The 25,729-nt window shown below is 38.4% G+C and overlaps 1 protein-coding gene across 5 annotated transcripts in view; it reads left to right on the top strand.

Moving 5' to 3' along the window:
• Positions 1–25,729, top strand: part of ARHGAP24 (Rho GTPase activating protein 24) — a 546,151-nt gene that overhangs the window by 354,967 nt on the left and 165,455 nt on the right. The window contains exon 1 of one of the 5 annotated variants that reach the window (XM_027544945.1): positions 22,646–23,068. The exons of 3 other annotated variants lie outside the window; for them this stretch is intronic. The gene's annotated coding sequence lies outside the window, so the exon portion shown is untranslated. Of the gene's footprint in view, positions 1–22,645; positions 23,069–25,729 lie in introns of those variants that run through there. One more of the 5 variants, XM_027544947.1, reaches the window with a different exon arrangement.

Raw genomic sequence — 25,729 nt, forward strand, 5'->3', positions numbered from 1 at the left:
TTTTCCTAACTAATGCATATTTTTTATTTAGTTGTTGATAGTTTTATATAGTTGTTTGTTTCTTCTTATAATGAAAGACTGGACATGCCAGCATCTTTGTATTTTTCCTCCAATCCCCAAACTATGCTGTTTATTTCAACGTGGTCTTTTTGTAATCGTATGTATTTGTTTACTTTTGGCACCACTGGGTCTTCCTTGCTGCACTGGCTTTTCCCTAGTTACGGTGAGCGGGGGCTACTCTAGTTGCCCTGCACAGGCTTCTCGTTGTGGTGCTTTCTCTTGCTGTGAAGCACAGGCCGGAAGGCACGTGGGCTTGAGTAGTTGTGGTGTGTGGACTCTAGAGCACGGGCTCAAAAGTTGTGGTGCACTGGCTTAGTTGCTCCGCAGTGTGTGGGATCGTCCCAGACCAGGGATTGAACTCATGTCTCCTCCATTGACAGGTAGATTCTTTACCACTGAACCACCAGAGAAGCCCCTCAATATGATCTTTTCGGTAAAATTGTGTAGCAGACATCAATATAAGGCAGAATTCCCACTGTTCAGTCCTAGGGGTGACTGGGCATTTTCGCACCCTGCCATTCCAAGACTGTATCCAGGCAGGTGATGAGATTCACCTCTGAGTGGTAGTGCTCTTCTCTAGGTCAGCTTCTGTTCAGCTGTTTAAACCCCTCTTCCCCATAAACCTTTACTGGTTTAATGTGAACCCGTCAGTTACACTTTATTGTCTCTGATGCTACTTCAGTTGCCTCAGATGAAAGTATTTTAAGTTTTTTTTTCAGGTGAAAAAGAAGTATGTTGTTAGTAGCCAGCTTTCCTTAGCCTTCCCCAGAGAGGGGTGGTCTGAAACTAGATGTCCAGACGTTCGAAGGTATTAACTCCACTCCATCTTCCCGCTGCCTCTGTTGATATTTTATTTTCTGAAAATTATCAGAGAGAAGGAAGCTCAAGAGAAATCCTCTAGAGAATGTGAACTTTTAAGTCTAGAATGAAAGAAAGTTGGCCCTCATGCAGCAGCTCTTCTTCAGTCTTGTTTGAGATTTTTGAATGATACTTTCCATCCCTGTTCCGTCATTCAGATGTCCATATGGTAGTAATCATCTGTGTTAATTATGAGAGAAAAAGATCCAAAAGGAAAAGCAGTTGAGTAAAGCAAAAAAAAAAAAAAATGTTTTGTATGATGAGGGAAGATAGGTGATTTGGAAGATTAATCCGTGGACATAGAACAAGCTCTTGTTACACATGAAGTGAAGGCTGTGCTTTCCTGGAAGTCATAGAGGAGATCATTGCAGAATCATTTGTTCAACTCCTCCCACCTACAGCAAAGGTGAGTATCTTTCATAAGCCTTGGATAGAAAGTCATTACTGATACCTTGTTGAAGTTTTGGGATATACCAGCCCCAGGGTTAACTGGTTTAGGACAGAAGGGCATTCCATTAATATCTTTACAAGCAAGATAGAAAACAGTTTCTTCAGTCATCACTGTAAACATTTCTTGACTTATATTTAGCCACCATTGACAACATCATTAATAATTTGGTATATCTCAATTAGGTATTGAAAGAAGTTTAAATGAATAACAACAAGCCAGTCCACATAACCAAACCATCACATACTAAAGGATAAATAGTGTACAGTCAACAAAACTGATCATTCAAAAGCATTTTATAGGCAACATATTCCAAAATGAGAAGAAACAGCTAAAAGGAGGATTTTATATCTGTTTAATGAACCACTTAAAGATTTATCATTTTTTTATAAGAGGAATATATTAACAGTTGAGATTTTTTGTTTACTAAAGGATAGATAATAGAAAAAAGTTATGGAAAATGTATTCTTAATTCAAAGATAATGAACAAAAGGCTATATTTTAAAAGAATATTAATGCCCAAAAGACAATTATGAAAGAGATAATTACATAAAATATCATTCTGCCGTGTATGTACAGCAAATAAAAGTACAGAGTGAGGTAACTTTTTAAATATTTTTTCATCTCTGTAACCTATCCCCTTACATCATGTTCAGAGAAAACAAGAGCCAAGGAATTTTGTTTGCTTGCTCAGATAATAGCTGAAATTGGAGAGACGTAATTTGACATGATAGAGCCTACACGGGAGACACTTACTCAGTGCGTGTCATGGAAGCATCATAGCAGAATGGAAGGAAGTAGCCTTGGGGATAGGCGGTCATGGGGTCAAGTCTTGGCTTTACCCCTTATTTTCTGCTTGTTATTATTGTTATTCAGTCTCTAAGTTATGTCCCACTCTTTCCAACCCCATGGACTGCAGCATGCTAGGATTCCTTGTCCTTCACCATCCCCTGAGTTTGCTCGGATTCATGTCCATTGAGTTGATGATACTATCTAACCATCTCATCCTCTACCACCCTCTCCTCTTTTTGCCTTCAGTCTTTCCCAGCCTCAGAGTCTTTTCCAGTGAGTCATCTCTTCACATCAGGTGGTGAAAGTATTAGAGCTTCAGCTTTAGCATCAGTCCTTCCATTGAATATTCAGGTTGATTTCCTTTAGGATTGACTGGTTTCATCTCCTTGCACTCCAAGAGACTCTCAAGAGTCTTCTCCAGTTCAAGTTTTGGCTTTATACATTACTTTCTGCTTATAATAATAATAAAAAAAGTTTTAACCTCAAAAAAGTACTTCCATTTTAATAGAGTTGATAGTAAATATATAAAATTAAGAGAAGAAATAATCCTATATGGCTAGTTATATAGAGATTCATATCGAAGTATTAATGACAAAGCCAGTAAATGAGTTATTCATGTGATTCATCAAATAAGTATCCCAGATAAGAAACAGAGTTACTTTATTCCATTCAAGGGTCAGTCACTTCCAAAACCTTCCCTTGATGGCTCAGTAATAAAGAATCTGCCTGCAGTGCAGGAGCTGAAGGAGACTCAGTTTCCATCCCTGGGTCAGGAAGATCCCCTGGAAAAAGAAGTGGCAACCCACTCTATTATTCTTGCCTGGAGAATTTCATGGACAGAAGAACCCATGGGCTGAAGTCCATGGGGTCAAAAAGAGTCAGACACAACTGAGGTGATTTAACACATGAATATATAGTTCCATATATTCAATGGAACTGAATATACTTATACATGTAAATGTTTATTTAACATTCTTTGGCACTCCCCTCCCCAGTTTTCAGGCATAGGATCTACTTCAGGACTTTCAGTAAATAGTTCTAACATTCTTTGTTGTGTAAATCTTCTGGCCCACAAAATAGTCTGATGAGGCAAGCTTAGATGATAAATGAAGATTTTAGTGAAATGGCATGGATGGGGTTTTCCAGACCTGAGGACTGATAAGAAGTAGAACAGGATCAGCAAAATGAGGTGAGGCGAGACAGATGGTAAGGAACTGATGTGCCCAGCTATGGGATTTCTTTCCGTAGTCAACCTCCAGCATTGAAATATCAACTGGAGTCCCCCAAAGTTATATTTGAAAATAGTGTGGTCTTCAGAGTCAAATCCGGATTCATCATCTGCTACGTGTGTGTGTAATCTGGGGCAAGCAAGCTATTTGCATTTTTGAGACTCAATTTCCTCATCTGTAACATGAGGATTATATTATAAAATGATCATCTACCTTTCAGGGCTGTTGGGAGAATAATAAAAATGTACATAAGGTCCTTGAAAAATAATCAACACTCCATAAATAGCAGACATTATGACTGAACTTATTTTAAAATGTCAGCTTTGCCTTTTATATAACTAAATTACCAATTTTGTTAGACAATATCTCCTTCGTCTTTATTTTTCAGCACAAAATAGCTTTTTGACTTTGAGCAATGCCCTTAACCTTTGTATGATTCGGTTTCTTCACACGTGAAATAACAGGGGTAATATCTTGAGGAATGCTCGAGTCCTCCAAGGTCATGGTGCTAATAGCCTGCTATCCATTTTCTTCTTGATCGTAATTAAAGCAAGAGGCATATGCATCAATATGCCGCAAAATGCATAATCCAGCACAGCACTGGCATCAGCAGCATGGACTGTAGAGTAACATGACCTGAGTTACTTCCCATGGTTCCCCTGCTTAATGTAGCTGAATGTTCTGGGCAGGTCAGGCAGCTGTTTTATGCCTCATTTTTTTTTCCCATTTTATAGATTTTCTTTGCACAACTTAATTTGCTAATGATATAGAGAAAATCATTTGTCCTCAAATCTCTATTACCTCACCTATCCTACTGGCGCTCTGCTTTCCAAATGTAATAGTTTAATGAAAGTATTACATTGTTTTACCACAAGCTGGCTAAACACCAGCACTTCATTCTCTCACCCCAGTCAGACAAAAATGTTCTAGAATGTCATTTCTCTTTTAGTTATAGAGCTATGTAACAAATAATTCACTAGTAATTTGAGAAACTGTCATACAGAAATGTGTGTTATAATAATTATTAACACAGAGGAGAAAGTATGAAGGTAATGTATTTATTAATCAATACCTTCTCAGTATTTACTTGGTGGGTTTTCCTATTCATGAGTGAATTTTCATGATATATAATATCAGTGTAAACATTTCCATATTCATAAAAAGTTTGGAACCTTTCTAATATTAAGGGTCTGTTATAATGAGCAAGAAAAAAATATTGTTCAAGCCATACTTTAAAATTAAGAGTAAGGAGGAATTTGGTGCTCCACATGGTGAAAGAATCTGCTTACAGGAGACTCAGGCTCGATCCCTGGGTTGGGAAGAACCCTTGGGGAAGAGAATGGCAACCCACTCCAGTATCCTTGCCTAGAGAATTCCATGGACAGAGAAGCCTGGCAGGCTACAGTCCATGGGACTGCAAAGAGTCAGATACTGCTGAGCAACTAACACTTTCACTTTACAAATTTGAACTACAGGGCCACTGGCATTTTCTCTAATTATGAAATCCTTTGATATGTATGTATTTCTTGGAAAGTGATTGGTAATTAAAAATGGTAGCACTTGAAATGATGTCTAGAGTTATAACTAGTGTGGATCAAAAAGGCTTTGTATTAAGATACTAAATTGCAAATGCTATAAAATATTTTTAATAAAAAATTTTAAACTATGTAAATTTGAAAGCTTCCCTTTCCTTTAGCATATGTTACTGCATTATTCCTCATCCTAGAGGAGAGTTTACCCAGATGTGAGATCTGGCTGCTGGTTTATATGGTTGATGCATATACTTCTTGTTGTTCAGTCACTAAGTCATCTCCAGCTCTTTATGACCCCATGAACTGCAGCACGCCAGGCTCCTCTGTCTTCTATTATCTCCCAGATATTGCTCAAACTCATGTCCATTGAATCAGTGATGCTATCTAACTATCTCATCCTCTGTTGGTCACTTCTCTTTTTGCATTCAATCTTTCCCAGCACCAGTGTTGTGTCCAATGAGTTGGGCTTGTGTGAAGAACTGACTCATTGGAGAAGACCCTGATGCTGGAAAGATTGCTGGCAGGAGGAGAAGGGGACAACAAAGGATAAGATGGTTGGATGGCATCACTGACTCAATGGACATGAGTTTGAGCAAAATCCGATAATTGGTGATAGACAGGGAAACCTGGCGTGCTGCAGTCCATGGGGTCCCAAAGAGTCAAACATGACTAAGTGATTGAACTGAACTGGGCTCTTCACATCAGGCGGCCAAAGTACTGGAGCTTCAACTTCAGCATCAGTTCTTCCAGTGAATATTCAGGGTTGATTTCCTTTAGGACTCACTTCATCTCCTTTCAGTCCAAGAGACTCTCAAGAGTCTTCTCCAACACCACAGTTCAAAAGCATCAATTCTTTAGCACTCAGCTTTCTTTATGGTCCAACTTTCACATCCATACCTGACTACTGAAAATAGCTTTGACTATAAGGAACTTTGTCAGCAAAGTGATGTCTCTGCTTTTTAATATGCTGTCTAGGTTTGTTATAGCTTTCTTTCCAAGAAGCAAGAGTCTTTTAATTTCATGGCTGCAGTCACCATCTCACTGATTTTGGAGGCCAAGAAAATAAAATCTGTCATTATTTCCACTTTTCCCCTTCTATTTGCCATGAAGGAATAGGAGCAGATGCCATGGTCTTAGTTTTTTGAATGCTGAGTTTTAGGCCAGTTTTTTCACCCTCCTCTTTCACCCTCATCAAGAGGCTGTTTAGTTCCTCTTCAATTACTGCCACTAGAATAGTATCATTTGTATGTCTGAGGTTGTTACATTTCCCCAGTAATCTTGACTCCAACTTGTGATTCATCCAGTCCAGCATTTCACATGAGGTATTGTGCATAGAAGTTAAATAAACAGTGTGACAATATGTAGCCTTGATGTACTCCCTTTCCAGTTAGGAACCAGTCAGTTGTTCCATGTCTGATTCTAACTGATGCTTCTTAACCTGCATACAGGTTTCTTAGGAGGCAGGTAAGGTGGTCTGGTCTTCTATCTCTTTAAGAAATTTCCACAGTTTGTTGTGATCCACAGAGTCAAAAGCTTTAGGGTCGTCAGTGAAGCAAAAGTAGATTGTTTTCTGGAGTTTCTTTGCTTTCTCTATGATCCAATGAATGTTGGCAATTTGATTTCTGGTTACTCTACCTTTTCTAGAGGTACAGTTTGTACATCTAGAATTTCTCCATTCACATACTGTTAAAGCACAACTTGAAGGATTTTGTGCATTACCTTGTTCAGTTCAGTCCCTCAGTTGTGTCTGACCCTTTGCGACCCCATGAACTGCAGCACGCCAGGCCTCCCTGTCCATCACCAACTCCCGGAGTTTACCCAAACTCATGTCTATTGGGTCAGCAATGCCATCCAACCATCTCGTCCTCTATCGTCCCCTTCTCCCGCCTTCAGTCTTTTCCAGCACCAGGGTCTTTTCAAATGAGTCAGTTCTTTGTATGAGGTGGCCAAAGTATTGGAGTTTCAGCTTCAGCATCAGTCCTTCCAATGAATATTCAGGACTGATTTCCTTTAGGATGGACTGGTTGGATCTTGCAGTCCAAGGGACTCTCAAGAACAGTTCAAAAGTACCAATTCATCAGTGCTCAGCTTTAATTATAGTCCAACTCTCACATCCATACATGACCACTGGAAAAACCATAGCCTTGACTAGATGGACCTTAGTCAGCAAAGTAATGTTTCTGCTTTTTAATATGCTGTCTAGGTTCGTCATAACTTTTCTTCCAAGGAGTAAGTGTCTTTTAATTTTATGGCTGCAGTCACCATCTGCCGAGATTTTGGAGCCCCCCAAAATAAAGTCTGTCACTGTTTCCACTGTTTCCCCAGCTATTTGCCATGAAGTGATGGGACCAGATGCCATGATCTTAGTTTTCTGAATATTGAGCTTTAAGCCAGCTTTTTCACTCTCCTCTTTCACGTTCATCAAGAGGCTCTTTAGTTCTTCTTCACTTTCTGCCATAAGGGTGGTGTGAGGTTATTGACATCTGAGGTTATTGATATTTCTCCTGGCAATCTTGATTCCAGCTTTTGCTTCATCCAGCCCAACATTTCTCATGATGTACTCTGCATATAAGTTAAATAAGCAGGGTGACAATATAGAGCCTTGACGTACTCCTTTTCCTATTTGGAACCAGTCTTTTTTTCCATGTCCAGTTCTAACTGTTGCTTCCTGACCTGCATACAGATTTCTCAAGAGGCAGGTAAAGTGGTCTGGTATTCCCATCTTTTGAAGAATTTTCCATAGTTTGTTGTGATCCACACAGCCAAAGGCTTTGGCATAGCAATAAAGCAGAAATAGACATTTTTCTAGAGCTCTCTTGCTTTTTTGATAATCCAACGGATCTTGGCAATTTGATCTCTGGTTCCTCTGCCTTTTCTAAAACCAGCTTGAACATCTGGAAGTTCACGGGTCAGGTATTGCTGAAACATGGCTTGGAGAATTTTGAGCATTACTTTACTAACATGTGAGATGAGTGCAATTGTGTGGTAGTTTATGCATTCTTTGGCCTTGCCTTTCTTTGGGACTGGAATGAAAACTGACCTTTTCCAATCCTGTGGCCACTGCTGAGTTTTCCAAATTTGCTGGCATATTGAGCGCAGCACTTTCACAGCATCATCTTTTAGCATTTGCAATAGCTGAACTGGAATTTCATCACTTCCACTAAATTTGTCTGTAGTGATGCTTCCTAAGACCCATTTGACTTCGCATTCCAGACTGTCTGGCTCTAGGTGAGTGATCATACCATTGTGATTATCTGGATGGTGAAGATCTTTTTTGTATAGTTCTTCTGTGTATTATTGCCACCTCTTCTTAATGTCTTCTGCTTCTGTTAGGTCCAGACCATTTCTGTCCTTTATAGAGCCCATCTGTGCATGAAATATTCCCTTGGTGTCTCTAATGTTCTTGAAGAGATTGCTAGTCTTTCCCATTCTATTGTTTTCCTCTATTTATTTGCACTGATCACTAATGTCTGGTTCTAGGTGAATGACCGCATCATCATGATTATCTGTGCCATGAAGACCTTTTTTGTTTAGTTCTTCTGTGTATTCTTGCTACCTCTTCTTCTTAACATCTTCTGCTTCTATTAGGTCCTTACTGCTTCTGTCCTTTATTGTGCCCTTCATTACACAAAATATTCTCTTGATATCTCCATGGAGATGCAGGAGACACACGTTTGATCTCTGGGTTGGCAACATCCTCTGGAGGAAGAAATGGCAGCCCACTTCAGTATTCTTACCTGGAAAATCTCATGGGCAGAGGATCATGTCGAGCCACAGTCCAGGGGATCGCAGCGAGTAAGGTACGACTGAGCAAACATACATGCACTTTTGCAATAAGAAGCTTATGATCTTAGCCACAGTCATCTCCAGGTCTTGTTTTTACTGACCATACACAGTCACATCTTTGACTGCAAAGACATAGTCAATCTGATTTCCCTATTGACCATCTGGTGATGTGCATGCTTGAAGCATAGAGAGTCCTAGTCAGAAACCTGAAATTCCCAGTCCACACTGGCTTGACAGGCAAGGATGTTACCCTATTATTGACCATCTCCACTCCTTATATTCATGCTACTTAATCTATAGAACAAAATTTCTAGGATGCCTCTAGCCTAAAATTTATTTTTTCTTATTACACTACTTAAATATTTATCATTTTATCCCACTGATAATTATAGTAAAAGTAGGCAATTTTAATGATGAAGATTTAGCCAGAATTAAGAGCAAGTATTTACTGATTAAAGAGAAAATCTTCACATCTTTTATTATAACATGAATAAGTTCAAAATCTTTAGGAGGAGCTAGAGAAAAATCAATACATGCATTAATGCAAAATTGATTTTAGCATTTTTTTCAAATATTTTCATATCACTTCTGTGATATTTTCATATCACTTTCTGTCTAGAGAAATAAAAGCTGGTGACATAGTTAGTATTTTCTTTTATAATAATTGTATTTTAATAATAAGGATCAGAGCTCCAAGTGAGAATTTCTCACCTTTTCAAAAAATGATTTTCATATTTCTTCATAACATGATTATTGGATAGTAATAGCTATATAAAGTAAACCTGGCTGTTCTATCAGATGTCAGTTCAGGGGAGTTTTAAGTTTGAAAGCAGTATCTTAAACTTAAGATTATTTTCTATAGCATCTATTAAGTTCCGAAAAACTAATTCACACTTTCTTCAGAATCTAGATAAAACTAACAGAAAATTTGGAACTTGAAATTGATTTTTCCTCCAGCCAAAAATATCTTCGTTTACCTTAAGAAAACTATCCCCAGCCCTAACAATAAAACCCATGATCTTTAAGATGTCAGAGAGTCTCACATGGAGACGTGTAACTCCCATTCCCTTTGCCTGACTTCCTGTAGCATTTTTTCCCTTCAGGAGATTTGTTTTTATGAGCTATTTGCAGCCATCCCGTGATGACTTCATAGAGACTTTTGCTTTCATAATTTATCAGTACAGCCAGTCCAATTACAGCCAATAAAACACCTGATGCAAGGCTGGATTCTCACAAGTATCCCAGAGAAAATAAAGGAAAATAACAAGCAATTATTTCCCTGGTGGCTCAGACAGTAAAGAATCCTGCTGCAATGCGGGAGACCTGGGTTTGATTCCTGGGTTGGGAAGATCCCTGGAGGAGGGCATGGCAACCCACTTCAGTATTCTTGTCAGGAGAATCCCCACGGACAGAGGAGCCTGGCGTGCTACAGTCCATCAGGTCACAGAGAGTCAAACACGACTGAGAACTAAGCACACACACACGTGGTTTTGTGCCATGAATCGCCTGTTCTCCAGGGAGACTGGCTTCAGTTCCAGCATGGACCCTTTTCTGTCTCAAAGTAGGAGGCTCTATCTTACGAACTGTCAGTCAACTGACTTGCTAGGCATTTTCCATGTTCCTCTCAACTTAGACCTAGTCAGAATGCCAGAAAAATCTGATTCTTCTACTCTTTGAGAGCCTTCTTCTTGCTTTATTTTCTTTTTAGTACAACTACCTCATATCAGGATGAGTTAATACCCATGGTTGGTCTTCACTGCAAAGTCTATGACATAATAGTAATCACCTCGGTATACCTTGGAATTCCCTGGTGGCTCAGATGGTAAAGAATCTGCCTGCAATGCAGGAGACCTGGGTTCGATCCCTGGGTCAGGGAGATCCTCTGGAGAAGGAAATGGATACACACTCCACTAATCTTGCCTGGAGAATTCCATGGACAGAGGAGCCTTGTGGGGTTGCAAAGAGTCAGACATGACTGAGCAACTGACACCTTCACTTTGGTAGACCTCAATGAGCCCAACATTCACATAGGAGGAGAGGACAGGAGCAACAGGGAATGAGTCTGTTTAGATTTCTCTCTAAACAGCCTCTTTTTGACCATCTGGGGCAGTGGATCTGTAACAATAGGGAAAAAAGACCTAACTACTTGAGTAAAAATCATGAAACAAAACTTCGTAGTAAAGTAGGGATAACAACCAAATGAAGAATCCCATGCTGTTTCGTATGCCAGAGTCAAATGCTCAGTATTTATGGGACTTTGAGCAAGAGACTTTTTATTTGAAGGTGTCAGTGTCCTCAGTTGTAAAATTCCTACAGTCTTTTTCATATCTATGATTCATGGTCAATTCCTTAAAGTGAAAGTTACCTAAATAGTAAAGCAGATCTTACTTGATAGGTGTCCATTATATCCTTAAGAGAGAAGTAGGTGGATGGAAGTTAGAAGTCATCATAGAATGCAGGTGTGAAAATTTATTGAATCATTTATTTGATAAATAATAACTAATAATTTATTACTTAAAGTTAATTTATTACTTAAGTTAAAATTAATCATAATTTTATAATTTGCACATAATTCATTTTATTGGAATTAAGAGTTTCACATGTTATCATGTGATTAAAGCCAAGTATAAATAGTACAGTGAAAATAATCCTTTTAATGTAGAGACTTTTCTGAGATATTTAATACAAAATCATGGCCCTGTACCCCAGATTCTGGTTCTAGGTTGAGATCTGTCCCAGTTGGCTAGTTTGTTTAAATTCTTAGCATGATTTGTGTCTGATATTCCCATTATCTTGGCTATTAAAATCCAAGTGCCTATATCCCTCCTTGATTTAGACCTAAGAAAATGTAGAATTATTGACCACTTGTTGGGTGATATCGATATTATGACAGAGTGGTATTGATTTCCTAAGCTACATTTTCCTTATCTGTAAAATGGAAATGATTATATGCATTAAGTCTTTACCCTCTAATTAATTTCTTTTTTCTCAGAAACATGAAGAAGGCAAAGCACAAACTTCTGGTGTCTTGTGGGCTCTTTTCCTTTTCGTGTTCATTTTAGCCTAATTTCATGCTTGTGCTTACTTGCTCAGTCAGTGTCTGACTCTTCGCAACCACCAGGCTCCTCGTCCATGGGAGTTTTTTCCAGGCAAGAATACTGGAGTGGGTTGCCATATCCTTCTCTAGGAGTTAGCCTAATTGGGTTGCTATGTAAATCAGAAAAAGAGACATTCAATGCCACCACAGAGGTGATTGGTTTTATCATCAAAAGAGCCTCAATTAGATGTCCGCAGATCCCTTTTTCTTTCTAATATTATGACCTTAGCGTTGACAACTTTGTGAGAAAGTGAAAACTAGTTTCAGGTAATTTATAACTTTTCATTAGAGAGAAATAGGTCTCCTGTTTTAGGTTTCTTCCCTATGCTGAGTCCTCTTCCTCCTCTGTGAAATCTTTCTTTGGGTTGTTTTCTTCTCTCCAGCTGGTTAACATTTATTGATCCCCTGTTGAGGGAGAGGTGTTTATTACCTCCACTATTGCCTGTGCCTACTTGTTTATCCTCGTCTTCCCCTCCTTTTCAAAGTGTCACAATAGCCTCGTCACAACAGATTGTTTGTTGCTATAAAGATTCCTTTTTCGTTGTTTTAATGGGAGATGTCATGGGATATGTGAAGGGTAGTAGTTAGAAGAAATATTTTGACAACCGCCATTTAGCCAGTTTGGAAAGCTTCATGGAAATGCTTATGACTTGAGTTTGTCCACATCACTCGTTTATCTTTTGCTTTATGAATGACTGTTGGTATGAACTGAAAGGTTTGTAATAGACCTTTATATTGTGTCATTATTTATAGTTGCCTAGCAGTCAAAGCCATGGAGCTCATTTTAAAATCAACAAAAATCCCACACCGAATTCATAAAAAAGTAGATAAACATCTGATAGGAACTCCTTAGATTCTCAGTTTACATGGCATCTCAGCATCCGTTGTCTTATTGAAGTGTCATCAGACAGGTAAGGAAATTGAGACCTGCAGAGGGAAAGTCATGTGCCCAGGTTTTCAGTCAAAAAGTAGCAGACTTCCCCTGCCTCCCATTCCTGTTCTCTTTCTACCAGACAAGGACACCTCTCCATTTGCTGCTAATTCTTGGTGGTGCTAAGATACTTCTAATTCCTCTAGTTTCCCTTGTCAAAAAGTGCAATGGTGGAGACAAGAAAAGTGAATAAGAAGTCAGTGCAAAATTATACCAGTGTTAATCCTTCTATTTTATATACTTCTAATGTGTTTTATTGTAGGCTAAAAGGATGAAACTCCTGCCTCATATTTAAGTATAATTCCTTAAAAATGCTCTATTGATATAGTTGGATAAGTTCGATTTAGTAAAGCAAATTTATATATGACTAACAAATTTGTTTTCACTGTTATAATGTACTCTATTGTTTCTAGATTAAATAATATGGAAATTATGTGAACATATTGAATGAGTATCAAGATACAGTTTTAAAGCAATTATTAAAATGTAAAATGTGAGTAAATTTAAATATGCCTCTTACTGTGAATAAGTGATTGATGAATTGCAACATGGAAACAATGGCTGTTCTCCTCCGTCATTACTTTTAATACTTTTCATATTGCAAGATGTGCTTTGAGACCTTCAAAGGATCCACACATGGAATTTATCAAATAAAAATTGCAGTGGTTTCTTTGGGTGACATAGATGTATGGTAACCAGAATGTATAAGAAGTCACTTAGAACTTATCCTCATGTATAAATGAAAGAGGGGATCAGCACCAGCTGGTATCTAATGTTTTCTTGGGATAATGTCTGTCCTTGCTCTATAGATAAAAATCAGCCTGGTTACAAAATTTGTACAAACAACTTGAACCATCAGAACACAAACAAATGATATATGGATTAAAGTATCCAAAATAATTTGTAACAATACTTATAAACGTGCTCATTCACTCACATTCTGTCCCCAAAAGAGGTACTTTAAAATTCATATATGCTAATTTTTTGCCATCAGAATAAAGCTCCCAATTAGTTTAGCCTTTTTAACATAGCGATCCTTTTTCCTAGAAATTCATTCTAAGGCTTTGAAAAAAGAAATCTACAGAAAAACAAAAATATTCCTAGTAGTGGGTAGTACAATTTACTAAAAAAAGAAAACCCTGAAAGCTAAGTTTATGCCTCCAAATAGAGTAACATACAAATAACCTGTGTTATACCATGCAAAAGAATATTATTCAGACATTGAAAACAGCAAATGAAATAATAATTTTATTTATATATTTTACAATTTGAAAGTGTTTTGCTGTTTTTTGCAGTATCTCATTTGATGATTCCTGATAAAAGGAAAATGCTTATAAAATATTCAAAGTGAAATAGTATTTAAAAATTTATAAATGAACTATGACAATAACCACATAAAATGCTACATATGGATAAAGGTTGGAATGTGTGTATGCATTATGTAGATAGATAGTAGATAGATACACACATACAGTATATCTTTGAGGGAGCTATATATATATATATATAATTTTCTTTAATATTAAGATATTTAAACAAAAACTCATTCTAAATTTTAAACAGAAGATGAAATGTGATTATTCCTCTTGAATAGATTAAATTAAAAAATATTGTCTTTTTTCATGGTAGAATGGAATTGAATAGAATCCATAAAACATCTTTTACTATAATTTCTATATGAATGAATAAATCATGTTTCTCAAATTTTTAGCCAACCAAGATGAATTCATTCCATAAATATATAATTTAGTGTATTCAAACTTTATTTAGCTTCCAAAAATAACCCTGGAGTTCTAATAGTATCCCAACTAAAGAGTAGGAATAATACAAACACACACGTTTGTTTAGTCACAGTCCAAACAAAGATATAAATAAGTAGAAGAATTTACTGTTTTTCTTAAAGTCCGTTGGAGATTGTTGTTTTGAGAATATCACACCTTTATATTTTTGATCCTCTAGCTCAGTATTATCTGAAAAGCATACTGTTCTCTCAGTTTTGTGTTGGCTTTTTGTTTAAAGAGCAAAACCTATCCCCTTCCTGCTTATCTAATGAACCTGTTTCTCCTTATGAGCATGTTAGAAAATTTTTATTCAATTTAAAAAGGAAAACATATGTCTATGACTTAACTATTGAAAATTTAAATGCTCAATATGCATGAATTCGGTCTTTCTATTTCTCCAGTTCCTCAAATATTATTTAAGCAGACAAACACAAATAAAACAGTAGTACGTGAATGAATTTTAACCTGAGTCCAGATACTCCTGACTGGCCTCTAGACCTTTATGCTCAACACAGCTGGTAACAAGAAACACTTAAATTGAGGACCTGAGTCTGCTATTTAATTAACAGGCTGGTGTTTGTTTATTTTCTTGTAACTCCTGTGTTCTCTACCAGCTGGTTCCTAGTTAGGTCAGAAGATATATAGAACACAAACAAAAGTGCAAGTAAGGCCCAAGTGACTTCAGCGATGCAGTCTCTCCCTTAGGCACCCTGCTTGCTGCTGCTGACAAGTGCTCAGTCGTGTCCGACTCTTTGCAACTCCGTGGACTGTGGTCCACCAGGCTCCTCTGTCCATGGAATTTTTTCCAGGCAAGAAAACTGGAGTGAGTTGAGGCACCCTGGTTACCCCCAAATAAATTTATATTGACTTTACAGAACAGAGCTCTATAAAATATGCACTAAAGCAAGCTCTTTTTAGAAGACAATAGATTTTCTTGATTGTATATACTGTTAGTTCATCATTCCCCTTTTAGGAATAAGTAGGGGTTCTCTACTTATTCCTAAGACATCAAACAAAGGTCTCTATAGTCAAAGCTATGATTTTTCCAACGGTCATGTATGGTTGTGAGAGTTAGACCATAAAGAATGCTGAGTGCTGAAGGATGCTTTTGAACTGTGGTATTGAAAGACTCTTGAGGGTCCCTTGGACTACAGGGAGATCACACCAGTCAATCCTAAAGGAAATCAATCCTGAATATTCTCATTGGAAGGACTGATGCTGAAGCTGAAACTCCACTAATTTGTGAAGAACTGACTCATTGGAAAAGCCCCTGATGCTAGGGAAGACTGAAGTTGGGAGGAGAAGGGGACAGAGGGTAAGATGGTTGGATGGCATCACCGACTCAATGGACATGAGTTTGAGCAAGCTTTGGGAGATGGTGAAGGACAGGGAAGCCTGGAATTCTGCAGTCCATGGGGTTACAAAGAGTCGGACATGACTGAGCAATTGAACAACCAAGGGGTTCCCTGGGGGTTCAGATGGTAAAGAATCCACCTGCACTGCAGGAGACCTGGGTTCGATCCTTGGTTGGGAAGATCCCCTGGAGGGCATGGCAACCCACACCAGTATTCTTTCCTGGAGAAACCCCATGGACAGAGGAGCCTGGCAGGTACAATCCATGGGGTTGCAAAGAGTCAGACATGACTCAGTGACTAAGCACAGCACAGTGATTCCAAAACTCTGATCACAGACACACTTAATACAGTTGGTAAGAGAAATGATAATAACAGATATAAAGACTGAATGTTTCCACTTGCAGAGATTATAAACATGGGTGAGTTAGTTCGAAATTTTTTTTCAAAAATGATTCCAAAATATTATGATCTAGAGTTATTGGGGTTTTTTTTCTTCTTTTTTCCATCTTCCTATCTTTTCTTTCTTTTTACTACATGGTAGTAACAATTGTTGCAGAATATTTAGAAAATAGAAAAAAGATCAAAAATAAAATTGTTGCTATTGTCTCACTGCTGTTAATGTTGCTGTTTAGTGGATAGGTCATGTCCAACTCTTTGCGACTCCATGGACTCCTCTGTCCATGGGATTCTCTAGGCAAGAATACTGGAGTTAGTTGCCATTTCCTTATCCAAGGGATCTTCCTGACCCAGGGATCGAACTCAAGTCTCCTGAATTGGCAGATGGATTCTTTACCACTGAGCCACCTTGGAAGCCCCTCCATGTATAGAGGAACCTGATGAGCTAGAGTCCATGGGTCCCAAAGAGTTGGACATGACTGAGTGACTAACATTTTCACTTTCAAGGGACATTGACACTGATGTTTTGAAGGTTTTACCCTCAAGGACCTACTTTGTAGAAAATAGAAGTACCCAGGTCCCAGAGGGTCCCAGGCTTCCAAAAGGAGCCCTTACTGAAGGATGTTGGTGGAACAGCATCTGAGGCTATAGTCACCTAGCCCAGGTTTCCAGGTGACTGAAAGCTTTCCCTCAGACCACCTGACTATAATGGCCTGTCACACTGTACGTGGGTGATAACTATATTGCAAGACTATCTTTTTATGAAAATTTCAAGTATGTCCAATGCTCCTGATTGTACATTTTAAAACAACTTAAATACCCAGAAATTCCTTTCCCTGGGTTCACAAAATGATAATCTTCAGAATTTTTCTCTCCTAATTTATACTCCTAAGTATTTTTTTCTAAAACCACTTGAACATATTTAGGAAAACTTTCAGTAAAATCAGGACAGTGATTATTTACAGCATAGAATAGAGAGATATGAACAGAAACATATTTTAGGCTTCAGGGGAAAAATGTCTTCAATACAAAATAAAATTATGTTTCAAGTAAAAAATTTTTACTGTTCAGGAAGTGTTCAGTTTCATGATTTTGACTGTATATACATTAGGAGACCCGATATATGTATCTTTAAGCATCCACATAAAATGACAATCTAAAAGCTTACACATTTCAGATTACTTTACATTTTTCCCTAAATGACCTTCAGTGTTTTAACAATATTTGCTCTCCATCGCTAATAATAGTTATTATCATGTGGTGTTGTTTCTAAGGCTCAAGAAAAGGAATTAAATTGAAGGGGAGGGCAGGGGAAAATGTGCTAGAAAAAACATTTTTCTCATTAGATTACAAACTAGAAACAACCGAATTGTACTCATACAGGAACCCAGTTCGACCCTAATATCTGTGTGAAGTTAAATACTGCCAGTAGGACACTTCAGGAAGGTATCATCATTGGGAAAGGAAGCAAGAACCAAGCAGAAAACCAAACCATCTTATTTGCTCTTTTACCCATTGCAAATACTGGCCCATGCTTCCAGATGCTTTCTTTATACACTTAAACTTTAATACAAGTTTCTTTTCATCTGTTGTTGTTGTTATTCAGTTGCTCAGTCATGTTCGACTCTTTTGACCCCATGGACTGCAGCATTCCAGTCTTCCCTGTCCTTCACTATCTCCTGGAGTTTGTTCAGACTCATGGTTATTGAGTCAGTGATGCCATCCAAACATCTCATCCTGTTTTATCCTCTTCTCCTCCTGCCTTCAATCTTTCCCAGCAGCAGAGTCTTTTCCAATGAGTTGGCTCTTTGCCTCAGGTGGCCAAAGTATTGAAGCTTCAGCATCAGCATCAGTCCTTCCAAAGAATGTTCAAGGTTGATTTCCTTTAGGACTCACTGGTTTGATCTTTCAGACCAAGGGACTCTCAAGAGTCTTCACCAGCACCACATTTCGAAAGCATCAGTTCTTTGGAGCTCAGCCTGTTTTATGGTATTACATGATTTGAAATCAGGATCTTGAAATGAAGTTTCTGAGACAAAGAAAGAGAGGATGCAATGTGCTCTTCTGTGAAATTACACTCAGGAAAACACTAGCTGAAGTGTTTGAAAAACCAAGTGCTTTAATGGGACAGTATAACAATTGGTAGAAAATGCCAGAAATGATGTTTCCTTTTTCATTATTTTTGATTTGAGAGATAGTTGAAAACTTTGCCAGTAGATTTTTCTTTTGTTAAAATATCACTGCAGTAGTTTCTAAATTTAAAATAAATAATTCTGACATGGTTGTGTTTTTAGCCTTTCTTCAGAAATAAAACGAGTTTGGGAATAAGAGAAAGCAGCTGTTTCACTTTGCTGCATGGTGGTTTTGTTAGTCAAGAATCTGCCTGCAAGGCAGGAGACCTGGGTTCAGTCCCTGGGGCAGGAAACTACCCTGGAGAAGAAAATGGCAACTCACTCCAGGATTCTTGCCAGGGAAATCCTATGGACAAAGGAGCCTGGCAGGCTACAGTCCATGGATCGCAAGAATCGGACATGACTTTAGCAACTAAACCACCACCCCCATATAAGTCATCATAGACTTCTCTATGGAGTAATGTTTTTTACTTGCTCTTTAGTTAAATATGGTGCCATAGAACAAGAGGGTTGTACTAAGTGTCACAATGTGTATTCTGAGCAAAAATAGCAATGGAATGAATGCCAAATAGCTGAAGGCCTTTTACCTTGTTTTATGTGGGCTGATTGGCTATTCAGGATGATGTTAGTGCTTTTGTTTTTTTATTCAGAATTTAACCTGAAAAAATATTAAAGTCCCTGTTTTTATTCTTTTTCTCTGCTATTTATTTTGACTTATCACTAGTTTAATCAGTGGCCCAGTTATATTTATCTCTTTAAAGAAAATATCTGCAACACACTGATTCTAGCTCCAAGATTTTGAAATTTAGTTTTCTTTTTAAGGCTAGATTTGGCAAGGATGAAGAGGCTGGTTTTATGAAGTGATGTTGGATGGTGCAGTTTGCACATAAGAGTATTAAAAGCAGAGGCAAAGTATCATCAGCCAGTGGCATTCTTAGAGAAGATTGTAAAAATATGGGAAAGGCAGATTGAAGGCAGGAACAGTTACCCTATCTGAAGGATTTGGTGTGAATTGCCCTGCTGGCTTGCAGATCTAATTTCAAGGTTTCTCTTTCAGCTGGCAGTGCCACTTAAAATGAGGAGAGCAGAAATACATACCATGCAGGGCTGCATTTCAGGCTCTGCTTCTAGCATTCCAATAAATCTAGTAGAAAGAACCTGGTGTTTTATTAACATCCTCAGACTCAGGGAACTGAAAATTGTGACTCTGATACAGTACTCCAAACTGTAGTTGAAAAAAATGCCTTGTCTGCTACATTTAAGGGTAAGAGATTGCCTTGTTCCCTTGTGGGCATTTCTAAGGATCTTGTAATTTAAGCAAATTAAAATAAAACAATACTTGTGAAAAAAGGAATGGTAGTCTACTATATAGAAACACCTCTAAACTCACATCTTCAGAATATTCTGTATGGCATATGGATGTGTGCTCAGTTGCTCAGTCATGTCTGACTCTGCAACCCCATAGACTGTAGCCCGCCAGGCTCCTCTGTCCATGGAATTCTCCAGGTAAGAATACTGGAATGGGTTGCCATTTCCTTCTCCAGAGGATCTTCCCAACCCAGGGATCAAACCCATACCTGCATTGGCAGGCAGATTCTTTACCACTGCAACTGGGAACTCTACTTTATGCACTGTGGTAACCTAAACGGGAAGGAAGTCCAGATGGGAGAGGATGTGTGTGTACGTATGGCTGATTCATTTTGCTGTACAGTAGAAACTAATACATCGTAAAGCTACTGTACATCAATAAAAATTAATTTAAAATAAATACATATTCTGTTCCTTTCTGTAAAAAATAAATAGACATTCATCTTCAGCTTGAAGACAGGCCAGATCCATTAAAAAAAAAAAAGAATTATAGGCACATATTAACAAAAACTATCATTTTTTGTCTGTATCCTACATCAACTTCCTTTTAAAAAAAAAACAAAAACAAAACTTTTTCTAAACATTTCTATGCTCTTTATAAAAGCTAACTTGCCTGGCAGATATTCTCAAGGTTTTGTGATAACTGCATTCTTGTCTTCTCTACTCTGTATTTATAAAGCACATTTTATTTCTGTTCTTCTTTTGAGAAAGTTATAAATCAACAGATTTCCTCCAAGTTCAAGGCCAGGCAGACCATGATTGTAGTTCAAGCCCTGCCACTCACCAGTAACAGTGTGCAGGCAAATTATTCTCATTGATAAAATGGGATAGAATGGCATCATCCACTCAATGGACTTGAGTTTAAGCAAACTCTAGGAGATAGTGAAGGACAGGGAAGCCTGGCGTGCTGCAGTCCATGGGGTCACGAAGAGTCGGACACAACTGATCGACTGAACAACAGCTTTACAGTGGGAATAACACCAATTACCTCATAGCATCTACAAGGATTAACTGAGATAACATTCGTGAAGCCCCCAGCCCTGTGTGTCTCAGGAGACAGATGTTCATAGGTTAACTCCTTTCCTGTTTCCCATTAGTCTCCTTCCTTTACCCTCCCTCAACCTAATTTCCAAATAGTGCATACATAATTATAGGAACATCAGCATGAATGGCCTGATGCATTTGTTACTGAATTAACTCAGCAGTGAACTTGGCATTCTCTCCCCAAACTTTCCCCTTCATTAATCCTCCTGGGCAACATCCTTAAACACAGTCTTACTCCTAGACACCAGAAACCGTGAAACCAGTCACGCACGAGAGCGTTTTCTACCAGGCTTTCAGCTGGTCTCATTTGTCCTCAAAGACCAGACAGATCTTATGTTGTTCGCAGTGGGCTGACTCTGGCCATGTGGTCACTGCCGTCAAGATCTGCCACCAGGAGGACAGCAGTTCAATAAAATCTTGAACTCTATTTATAGCCTACTTGAAACAAACACTCTCCCATGAAGCCTGAGGAGTCCTCCTTGAGTACACAGAAAGTAATTCACTAGTCCCAGTACCAAACTAGGGCAACAGAAGGGTGGAAAATGCAGTAAGTACATTTTTTTCTAGCCCTCTACAGTTTATAAAGCGTTTGCTCCTACGTGCTGTCTCATTTCATCCTCATATTGACCCAGCAGGGAGCCAAAGCAGACGTTGGCAGTAAATTCCCATTTTATAGATTATAAACCCAATGTTTAGTAGGTTAGATGAGTTGCTCATGTTACATGGTTGGAGAAGGAGGGGAGAGGAAAGTGGTTAAAGAGTAAGAATGATTTTCTGTTAATGCAATCAATCTAATCTTCAGTGAATAATGGTTTACCTGTAAGAATAAAAAAGAAAACAAAGAGAAATAATGTTTTATAATGTTTTGGCAAGCTTAAAAACTGTTTCTTCTCCACTTCAGATAGGAAAACCAAAATAAGATAAATAGAAGCCTGCTGTTTAGGGCAGGGAGCTCAGCTCAGTCGGTGTTCTATGATGATCTAGATGGGTGGGATGGGGTGGAATGCGAGGGGGGCCACAAATGAGGAGATAGATAGATAGATATATATACACACACACACACATATACCTGCTTCATTTGAGTATACAACACTATAAGGCAACTGTACCCCAATTAAAAAAAAAAAAACCTAGACAGACTTTACAGGGAAACGTTTATAAACATGTTTGTATCTGCCTAGAACATCTACATGCAGAATGATTATATTTTAGGCCAGAAACGCCTTTCTGAAATCTCTCCAAATTAAAATGTGCATCAGTCAAGACTAATCTTGAAAAAGATGGCAAGAATTTTTATGAGAAGTTTTAGTTGATTTTGCCAGTCATCTCTGAAATAGATATATCTTTACTGTCTTTTTAATATGGGGGATTTACATAATTCAAATATGGGTCCCCAGAGCAAGACTTCATTAATGTGAATAGTTTATGGAGCAGATATGATTTTATTCTGAAAAGAATTATTTTATTTTGATTTTGGCAAGTACTTTAATTTTCTAAGATCTTTCTTTAAGCTGTGTTACCGCAAAGAGTCGGACATGACTTAGTGACTGAGCAGCAACCACATTAAAAGGGCATACAAAAAACTTTTTGGCTTGAAAAGGACGTCTGATCTATTAGAATAGCTACACTGAAGTCTGTGTGTGTGTATGTGTGCATGTGTATGTATATGTGTGTGTGTTTGTGTGTGACACACACACAGAGATAAAGAGAGGGAAGTGGGGAGAGAGAGAGAGAGAGAGAGAGAGATTACTCAAGAGTGCCTCTGGCTTAGCAGATTGGCACTGAGCCATTTGGGGCTTCTCAGATTTACTGCTTCTCTGACTATTGTTGCAGCTCTGATTTATGGAGTTCAAAATCTCTTGAAAAGCAAGGTGTCTTAAGTTTACAGTATTTCCCTGATGGTCCCTCCCTTTCCCCTGTTCATTCCTTTTGCCCCCCGTTCACCTTGCAATGACCTTGCACGACTCAGCATTTTTACCTGAGCTCAGTAGCCGGGGAACCTGCTAGTGCTGGGGCAAGGGCAGCGGTTGGTTTCCATTCCTGCGTGATGGAGTCATGGGAGAAACTGTCGGGAACCAACAGAGAGTAGGACCGGAGCGGCAGCAGGGCTGAACTGTGTTTAAGCGGCTCAGGACAGAGCAGCTGGCTCCCTCTCCCAGCCTGCAAGCGCAGCCTGCATTTGTCACTGACCACTGAAGTGTGTGTTTGTGCAAGGTGAGAGCTGGGTGCTTTCTCATTACTTTGGAGACAACTTGCCAGGTATTGCTGTTGATTGTGTTTGCTCATTTGGGGAGGTTTCTGTCGCTGCAAATTCAGGACCTAGACTGTGTGTGGTTTGATTTATTGTTTTCTATCGTGATCCATTCAGTGCTGCACGGTGTCCAAATTATGGCAACAGATTGGACGAACTGCTGTTCTTACCCTGCGATGGGAACAGTTTGGTGCCTTTTGCTTGGATTCTTTCATTGATCGCTGCTGCCAAATGATAGAGCTGTTCATAGACGGGATTCCAGCACTGATTTGAAAGCGTGTGAAAACTGCTTCCGATAGAAATCTGGATTGCTGTTTTTTGGAGTAATTGCTGGGGTGTATTCTTTGCTCATATTTTAGTAGGTGAAACTTTGGAGAGAGCAGAGTGCCTTAGGGTCTGATCTGGTGATAAAAGTAACATGGGAGTTTTCTGCGTTTTCGCTTGTGGAAATGAAAACTTATGCTTGGCCAATGGTGTGTGTGTGGTGGGGGGAGGGTATAATTTTTAAAAAAAGAAACAGACTCAAAAGAAAAACATTTTGCTTAGCTATAGTTTGATGTATTTATTAATTTAATCAGCTCCTAAAGCTTTTGTTATCAGCATATTTTAAATTTTGGAACTTTGCATTTTGTGTGCGCAAGGACAATACAGCTGCAGTGTGTGATTGTGAAGGCATGTGGGGACATGGAGTATGTGCTTACTAGGAATAAAACAGGAATCCAGAATGTACCCTTGGCTAAGCTGATGGCCTTAAGGCTGCACCCGTTTTGTGTGTTAGCTACTTAACGGACTTATGCAAAATGTAAAGGAGATACAGTGTATTATTATATCTAAATAAATATATAGGAGATTTGCATTAATAAAACACATGCTCTAAAAAAGAAAGCTCTTGGGAATTGGGTAGTGAAAATAGGATGAGCAAAAGTTTGAAAAGCTATCAAATTTTACAGGGAGAGGAAAACAATATGTTAAAATGAGGAGAAAGTTCACTGGGATATGAAAAGTACTTCAACTGCTCAAATTTATAAGTCTAATGAAAAAACAATAGCATATTTAAGGAAATTCAGAGTGTGCAGAAATGAAGCCCAGAGCAAAATTTCTTAATAAGACATGGTTTCAACCTACCTGTGGAATATACTTAATCAAGTTGAGTTCTGTTGCCTAGATTGATAAAATTAGAATTTGTTTAAAAATATAGATTTAAAAATTTTATTTAAAATTTATTTTCATTTAGGTAGATTTGGAAAGCTAATAAAGTAACCTAAGATGTATTAAAATGCAGTAAACATTGAAATTGTTCAAAACACTTAACAAATAAAATACAATATGAAAATTTTTTTGTCCTGCTTTTGAATTATGTCCGTTTAGAAAGACACTGATCTTCTAAACTAGAATGTCAGCTGTCGGTACATACACTTGAACTGCTGAGCCCCGTGGATCCACTCTTCATAGTTTCTTGCTTTTAGGCTTAGTTACAACACTGTGGAATGGTGAGCAGAAAACACTTGAATCTAACATTGTCGTGCTTTCTATGAGTTTAGGACAGAAATATTTTCATATGATAGATATGAAACCTGAGGTGTACAAAGAATTCATGATTAGTTGGCCTTTCCATATTAGAATCTGTACTATTAATACCTTGACTTTTCAGCTGCCTCCATCTCAAATTTGACTGCTTCTTTAAAAGGGTGTAACATAACATTATCACCAGGACTGAAAAGAGGTAGTGGAGGACCTCTTATCATTGTTTTATAAACATGTGAGTATCCATGTCTCTATGATGGTGGTGGTTGTGGTTTTGTTGCTAAGTGCTGTCTGACTCATGCGACCCCATAGACTGTAGCCTGCTAGGCTCCTCTGTCTGTGGGATTTCCCAGGCAACTGGAGTGGGTTGCCATTTTCTTTTTCAGGGGATCTTCCCAATACAGGGATTGAACCTGTGTCTCCTATGTCTCCTGCATTGGAGGCAGATTCTTTACTGTTGAGCCACCAGAGAAGTCCTGTCTCTATGATGAGTGCAGTCTGATATGTTTGAATGTGGTGTGTCCATCTGTACCCATGGTCACTTTCCACCTCAGAAAACTTGTCGTCTCTTTGATGAACCACAATCAGTGTAAGCAGCCAAGAAATGCCTTAAATAGTGTCCACATTTATTCTTTAGATAACTAGCTTACCATAGCATACAAAGAGGTTTAAAAAGATTTAGAGATTATAGGTACTGACCTCAAAGCACATGCTAGTCTGTGCAGACACATTTATGTCTATGCAATTAAGTACTCCTAGTTAAAGGGAAAGATTAGGCTTTATTTATGTATTTGATGATTATCTCTATTTTTTTTTCTTTTAAAGCTTAATTTTCTTAACACATTGTATTCTTTCTTCTTCTCTTCTTTTAGCTTTATACCTGATTCTAGACTTTAAACTTGGTATATCCTTAATTTGCTGCTGCTAAGTCGATTCAGTCGTGTCCAACTCTGTGTGACCCCATAGACGGCGGCCCACCAGGCTCCCCTGTCCCTGGGATTCTCTGGGCAAGAACACTGGAGTGGGTTGCCATTTCCTTCTCCAATGCATAAAAATGAAAAGTGAAAGTGAAGTCGCTCAGTCGTGTCCGACTCTTCGCGACCCCATAGACTGCAGCCTACCAGGCTCCTCTGTCTATGGGATTT

Source organism: Bos indicus x Bos taurus, chromosome 6, assembly GCF_003369695.1.
Source record: "Bos indicus x Bos taurus breed Angus x Brahman F1 hybrid chromosome 6, Bos_hybrid_MaternalHap_v2.0, whole genome shotgun sequence".
NCBI lineage: Eukaryota > Metazoa > Chordata > Mammalia > Artiodactyla > Bovidae > Bos > Bos indicus x Bos taurus.